Below are 7814 nucleotides of genomic sequence, written 5' to 3' on the forward strand. Positions count from 1 at the left end.
CGGGACGCGGCCGCGTTCTGGCAGCCGCCTCGTAGCGCTGCTTGGAAACGTGCTGGGGCCCATTTAGCGCTCCGTAAATACGAGCTAAAGCGTTTGCGGCGGGGCAGCGGCCGCGGGCTCTCGGGCCGCCCGAGCGCTGCGGGAGCCCGGGGAAGCGAGGGAGCGGGACTCGGCGCTCCTGGGGAGCCCCCCGCGCGGGCTCACGGGGCGGCAGGAAGAAGGGGGCTGCAGCGCGGCGCGAAAGCCGGCGCTGCTGCTGCTGCTGCCGGCGGGGGGGGGAGGTCGGTCGCCTCCTTCGCCGGGCCTTGCTGGGCAGAGGCAGGTCTCCCCCTCGCCAGCCAGCTCCTGCCTCCTCCTCTTCCTTCTTTTTTATTTTATTTATTTTTTTTTAATGCATTGGGTGGCTTTCGAGCTCTGTGTGTAGAGGGGGAAGTGTGCAGGGAACAGCAAAAGAAAAAAAAAAAAAAGAAGAAGGGGAGAGCAAAGCGAAGTGAAGCAGGGAGGAAACACGGCAGAGGGTCTTCGGGGTCACGGGATGCAACTTTCGCAAAGCAGGTTGTCCCTGGGTGCGCTCCGCTCGCGGCGCAGCGCTTCCCCCGGCATGGGCCCGGCTTTCGGGGAGGGGGCCGGGGCGAGGGGCCGGCGGCGGAGGGGGCACCCGCGTCCTGCTGCTCCCGAAGCGCTGCCAGGGAGAAAAAAAAAAAAAAAAAAAAAAAAAGGGCTGATTTCAGCTCGATTTGCAAGCGCAGAGGCGCGCCGCGGCCGGCGGCGGGGGCTCCCTTCCTTCCGCTGCCCTCGCCCCGCGAAGGCGCCGCCGCGCCGCTGCCCTCCTCTTCTCGTCCCCGCAGCGCGCCAGCCTCGCCGAGGAGCACGGAGACGAGACGCGCTCACTTGTCGCCCGAGACGCAGGCTGTCTGGCTGACAAGCTGTGCAGCGAAAAATCAGGTACTGTGTCTGATGTAACATGTGCTCGCTCCGCAGCCCGGTCGTCTTCTTCTTCTTCTTCTTTTCCCCCCCCTCCTTTTCCCCCCCTCCCCAAACCCAGCGCGCGGCTTGGGTGCCGCAAACCGCTCCGGAGGCGAGCGGAGGGTCGCGCTGCTGAACGAGCGATGGCACCACGCGACTTTTCAGCCAGCGGCCCGCTTTTAAACGCTTTTTACTAGCTGCTTTTAATTCGTTTGTGCATATTAATGCAGCGTGCTTCTCCCAGGCCAGCGAGCGTAGCGTGTTTTCCTGCTGCTGTTACGTAATTTTTACTCCTTACGTAGCCGCGTTGTTGTCTCAAAGTCAGGGAGGAAAATAGCCCCCTTGTAACAAAATGCAGGGATATATATGTATTTTTTCCCCCTCCCAGCATAATTGCTGGTTGGGGCCACTAAACTGAAGGAGGAACAATAATAATGTGGGTTTAAAAGCACGCCGATTGGTTTTTAAGCACTCTTCCCCGACATCAGGAAAGAGTTGCCCTGCGACGTGCTCTCTAGCCCACCAGGCTCGCCTGCAAGGAAGGATGTATTTAAAAATGTTGTCTTTCCCTGTAAAATGTATCACTTTCAGCTAAGTCAGGCCTCTTTTAAATCTTAACAAACTAGGAAAATGCTTTCAGATATTAATTTTAGCTTATTTAAAACCTTATTCTATTTCACTAGTTGAAGCTCTTCTTCCCACTGATTTTTTTTTTAATTTTATATTCATTTCTGAACCTAAAAAGCACATCACTCAAGGTGCTAAGTACTGCGAGATGATAAATGACATTTATCCTTTCTCAACGCCCTGCCTTTAGTGATAGAATATGCATGCAAATATTGATCTCAGAATCAATGCTTGTAAATATTGGTGTGTGGTTTTTCGAGTTTTAAAGTCTATAATAATTATTTGTGATGTAATAAACTTAGACCATAAAAGTGCTGAAAGCTGAAGAAAGCTGACTCACTAGGAGTCCATAGAAATACATATAAGTACTTCTATGCATTAGGGTATTTTTGATACCTATGGAAAAAGCATAATCTAGAGCACTGGAGGGCTCCATCTGTAATGACACAAAGTTGTCTCTATTATCTATGCAGATGACAGATTTATAAAAAAAATAAACTTTGCCCCAAAGTTCTGATTTTTCAGAAATATTTTTCATGTCATCATGGAGCTACTTTCTCTAATGTCAAAATGGTAAATACACAGAGTAAGGAGCTATTTTGAAAACAAAGTGCTTCCTCCTTAATGCACTTTTGGTAGTGTGATAGAAAGAAAAACTTTCCAGGCGATTCAGATGCAAAAAGCAGAAGTGTGTACAGGATAATGTAGAAAAATAATCATTGTGCAAATACATTTCTCCCAGAAAACTGGGATAAATATACTCCCCTCCTCTTTGGCGATGCTGTAGCCAAGTCTGTAACTGTAACCATTTTGGAGAACAATTTGCAATTTTGCGCATCTTTGGTGATACTACAAAAACGCCCGCTGAAGGTGTGCAGAAAACGCTGGTATCAAAACCCACGCTTCTAAAAACCTCTTTTAATTTTTTCACGGAGTCGGCTGCTTGACAAAAGCGTTTTTTTTTCCCCCCTTCGAAACCACCGCGGGGCTTCCAAACGCGCCGCGTGCGCCCGCCCCGCGCCGTTGCAGCGGTGCGAGCGCTCAGCCAGCGCAGCCGCGCTGCCCCGGCCCCGCGCGCCGTCGGCCCCTTCCCGGCCGGGGAAATGCACCTAGCGCTCCGCGGAGGGGAAAGAAGTTTCGTTTTCTTGCCTCTTCCTGGCAATTAGTGCAAACGCTCGAGCTGCTGCTTGATAACCAGAAGCGGAAGCCCCCTCGCCGCGGCGGGCGTAAGGCGCTTGCAAAAGCGACGGAGGCGCGACGGAGGACCGCTAAAAACGGGGGCGAGAACGTAATCTGCCGCTCCCCGTCCCGTCTGGAGGCCCGTGTAAAAAAACGTCGGGACGTTGCGGGATAAACAGAAGACTGGAGGGGCGGGGGGGAGCCGCAGCGACAGTTTGGGAAGCTGATCACTACAACAAGGTCTAAAGAGGGGTGAGAAGTATTAAATTGAATTAAAAATAATGCAAGCATGCCTCCCTGAATGTGGTAGCGTTCGGAAGCTGCTAAAGAAAAGCAGTAATATCTGAACTAGCAGGGAAATGCCTGCCTGGATTTTTCCAGGGAAAATAGAGCTGGGCTCCCATGGATTTGTAAGCTGTGGTTCTTCAAAACTGTGTCAAGATATATGCCAGCCAAGGAGCACTTATATATAATTTTAAAAAGAATACAACTCATAGGCTACAATGAGAGTTATATTATTAAGTCTTATCTCTCTCACAATGGTAATTTTCATTAATACGCTGTATTAAAGCAATATTACAGCCTTATCACCTCACTGTGAATTATTGGCTCTTTTTATTCAGCGCTCCATGTGTTCATTCAAAACATCATTTAAAACTTTTTTTCTGGCAAATTGTCCTACTAAATAACAGAAAGAGTATACAAAACCCCTCCATGGGCCATTTGCAGATTTTGAAGCTATGGATTTCACTACAAAGAGAGAAAAAAAAAGAAGTCAGTGATGTAATCTTTTCACTCCCGTACTTTTAATTCTGTTTTTAAAAAACTGCATATGTGAACATAGGTTATTTCCTGTCGCCTGTCACAGACTTATTAATATTATTGCAATCAAAAGCTGTAGTAGTTTAGTAAAATAACACGGGATGCAGGCTTCCCTCGGCAAACATGACGCTAAGGGAAGCGGAAGAAATAAATAGGAAGATAGGAAGAAATAAAAAGCCTTCTCCAGAAGTCACATTTAGAGCTTTTTTTCCAAAAAAAAAAAAAAAAAAAAAAAAAAAAAAAGAGAGATCTTCCTAGGCCTTTTCACGCAGTTTCTGTACGTGGCCGTTCCTTGTTTGATGAAAACGTAGGGAACTTCGGCACGGTCCGTCGGGAGGGTCGGCTTGCTCGGAGGTGCGCGGCAGCGCTGCGCTCGCTCCGGCGCCGCCTCTGCCCTGCTCTGCCCTGCTCTGCCCTGCTCTGCCCTGCTCTGCTCTCCTCTCCTGTCCTCTCCTCTCCTGTCCTCTGCTCTGCTCTGCTCTCCTGTCCCCTCCTCGCCCGCCCGGGAGGCGCGAGGCCCGCGGAGCGCCCGCGCCGCGTGCCGGCCCCGGCTCCCCTCGGCTGCGCGAGCTCCTTCCCGCGCCTCGACCCGCCTTGCGGGGACGCGCCCGGGCGCCCGGCGCCGAGGCCGGACGGACGGACACCGGGCACCGGGCGCCGGCTCCGGGCTGCGCGGGCGTGCAGCCCCGTGCCGGGCCGCTCGCAGGGGGCGGCGACGCGGCACCGCATCCTCTACGAGCGCCGAAAGCCGCTCTTTGAATAGCACCAGCACTTCCGCTATGCCCCTTTTTTTATGTGCTCCCAGCTACGAAAACGTGCTGTTTGGCTAAAATCTTCGGGTCCCGGTTTTACCTTAGAAGTGACGTTAGCTCGCGTGTTCCTTTATTTAGCTGTTTGGAAAGTTCGAATGTAATTTCGGCACCCAATGCCGAGTCAGACAAGAGTGAAACAAAACGCTTTTATTCGACTGCGAAGAAATATAGGAGCCTCTTTCTGCCCGACTCTCGCTCCACCCGCTGAGGTTTTGCGCCCTGATGCTTGCCAGGAGGCCGTTCTCGGTGAGGGCGGCTCTCCCGGCGAGTTGAACAAAGCTCGGAGCTACAGCGATTAAAGCAGCTAAAATGTCTGTTATGGGTACGTGCAGAATACTAAACTTCCATTAAGCCACTTACCGTTCGCCTTCGTGCCATCCGGCAGTCGATGGAAAATAAAGGCGCTATGTTGGTTACGAAGCTGCGATTTGAGGCTGCCGCAGTGCTCCGGACTTAGATGTTTTCGCAGATTTTTCTCACCGTGCGACCGAGGGGAGGGAACAGTATGCAGAGCCCAGCGTTTTGGTCGCCCGCCCTGCGGCGGGATCTGTTCGCACGGGTCTCGGCGAGCGTTACGAGGGATCGGGAGATCCGCACCCGTAGCTCTTATTAAAGAACTGGGCCGCGACGCTCCTTGTTTGAAAATACCGACTTTGATTAAAAACGCGTTTTCGCCGTAGCCGCGCGATCGCGCTCGGAGGACGGGCGCGATGCCGGTTTAAGCGCCGGGCTGAGCCACGGTGCAGAGCGGTGGGGTATTTTGGGGATGCTGGCAGCAGGGTTGCGTTTTTCTCAGGGCGTGATACGGCTCGGCGAGGTTTCTCGGAGACGGAGCCCCGAGCAGCGGCGGCCGAGGGAGCGCTCGGACGCGCCCGAAGCCCGGCGGCCCCGGCGCCCTCCCTCCCCTGCCTTCCTGAGAGCTATTCCTCGGTAAACTCTCCGTGTGCGTTTTTGTGATGTGATAATTATTAGAGACTCCGAGACTGTGCAGCTCCTGGTGGGATAACTTTTCAATTAAAAAGAGCACGGCTTCCTCGTATTTTAAACATTTTGCAGAAATGTCACCTCACCTGGGGTTGCACAAGTCCGATCCTTTCCATTTCAGAGAAGAGTCGGGCCCAGAGTTATTCAACACGTTTGAGGACGGGAGCTGAAGACGGATTTGCTACTGTATTTTTTGTTTGGTTGGTATTTTTAATTCTCTTGCTCAGTTGCAAACTCTAGGAAAATGACTGAGCTCATGTCCTGGCTCTACCTCACTCTATTACTTGTTTCCGATTTATTGGGCAAAAGTATTTTAACACGCTGAGCATTTTCACCTTAACCAGTGACAGAAGTGCTTTAAGAAGAAAAAATATATTTTTTCCAGTTAGCAAATTAGATAGATAGATAGATAGAGATACATATTTTAGTGAGTGCTCTTAAGAAAAAGTTACTGTTCAGAAGATGTTTAAATGACATGCAACTTTTCCTTCCTTAGGTGTCTGCAAAGCATTTGCTCCCCGCACAGAGTTAGAGGAGAGATCAGCTACTCACTTTACAGAGCGAAGTAAGATGACAACACCATTTTTTTTCTTGAGTAATCAAGTATTGATTGCTTTCTTTTCTTGCCATTGTAGTGCATCCTGTATTTTTTACTTTAATCTTTAAATGTGCACACATTCCTTATTCTTTAATTTTAAGTGGCTTTCTGTTAAAGCATTTTAAATCGAAATACGCTGAGTTTTTGCAAGAATATTACATTTAATAGGGATTTGGCTACTGGTCTTATTTCTCGTGGTTAAATTTTTTTGTACTCCAAGATATTCATCTCAATTGTGCTGATTTTCACAACATCAGTTTGTAAAAACTGAGGCTTTTGCTCAAACAGAAAATGATAACTAATACAATTGCAACAAACCCATTGCTTTTTCATTTTTCATTCCTCATTAGTTTTAACAGATAATCAATTTGTATGTATTTCTGTACTAGAAAAGAGTTTGGAGTGCTTCTAAGTTTATATTCCTGCTCTTGAAATGATGATGATGGGAAACTTTCCAAATATTTATCCTTCTGAAGGTGAAATAACTTAATGGAATGTGCATAGTTTCCTTAAGACAAGCCATTCCTTAAAATTTTCATATCAAAGCACCACCGATTCCAGTATAAATGTTCATAGAACCTGCAAGTGTGGTTGCTGTAATAACTTAAAATTAGTTTCATGCATGAAGAAATGTCAAAAACATCAAAATATTCCAGAAAGGTCATATGCCTTTCATCACTGTTTTTTGATATGAAATAGTTATTAATAAGTGCAAAATATTTGTCTGTAAATCTCAATACTTTGCAATATAATTTTCTTATAATCAATGTCAACCTTTGGATATATTTATATTTTAGCTACCGATAACTTTCTCAGTAAAAATCTTTGCTTAAAATATTTCTGCTTTGGTTTTCAGAACTATGTTAGTATATTCTGCACTCGTTGCACATGTAGAATACCCAGAGCTGTAATTGCAGCTGGGTGCTGGCGTGTGCCCCAAATGATAAAGTGCAAGCACATGTACTTCAGGCTTGGATATTCTGTGAAAATACTGTTTAAAAAAGCCTTGAATTATTGAGCTGTGGTTTTAAGGTAACAAGGATAGTTCATTCAAAACAGTAGAATGGGTCCATAAAGTGTTTCGAGGAAAAGTAAGCTTTATAATCAAAAAGAGTTTCTGAAAATATGTGTGTCACCTTTAGTGCACTTTGAGTAACTATTGAAGAATGTAAAATACTGAATTGCATTGTGGAAAAAACTGTAATGATTAAAAATCTATTAGTATGTATCAGTTTTTTAAAGTTTATTTATGGATTTTTTTCAATATTTGCAAAACGAAGTATTTGAACGATAACACAGCCCACCCCTCGGCTAGTGTAAGTTGTTGCATCCTCACAGAAGCCATTTGAGCGTCACCGATTTACACCAGCGTAACGCCCGGTCCCGTAGATCGGTTGCACAAGCATTTGCGGCCTGGCTACGTGTTTCTAAAGGTGCTCTAGGCCTCCTCTCGGCGCGGCGCCTTTCCGCTCGTGTACGCGTAAGCATTCGTTTTCAAAGCGGCTTTCACACGTTTGAGCTCTCTTCGTGCTCCGCTCTTGGGCGCGGGTTCAAACCGGCCAACTTTGGCCGAGGTGGGGTCTTCGCTACCGCTCCCCGGAGGGGTTGCTCCCTCACCCCACGTGCCTTCGGCTGGCTTCCGCGGGAAAACCTTTCGATCCAGACTCGAATGTAGGACTAAACTGAAGGGTCTGGACTCGCCTCGTGTCTCTGCTTTGTGAAATCTGTTGATCTGGTGAGGGAGCAGAAAAGTTAGATTTGGTCCAAAGTGTGTTTAAAAAACATGTATTACAAGGTCACGTAAGACGAACACAGACCCTTGGAAC

The sequence above is a fragment of the Rhea americana genome, unplaced genomic scaffold (assembly GCF_003343005.1).
Source record: "Rhea americana isolate MKP2758 unplaced genomic scaffold, rheAme1 scaffold_50, whole genome shotgun sequence".
NCBI classification, from domain to species: domain Eukaryota; kingdom Metazoa; phylum Chordata; class Aves; order Rheiformes; family Rheidae; genus Rhea; species Rhea americana.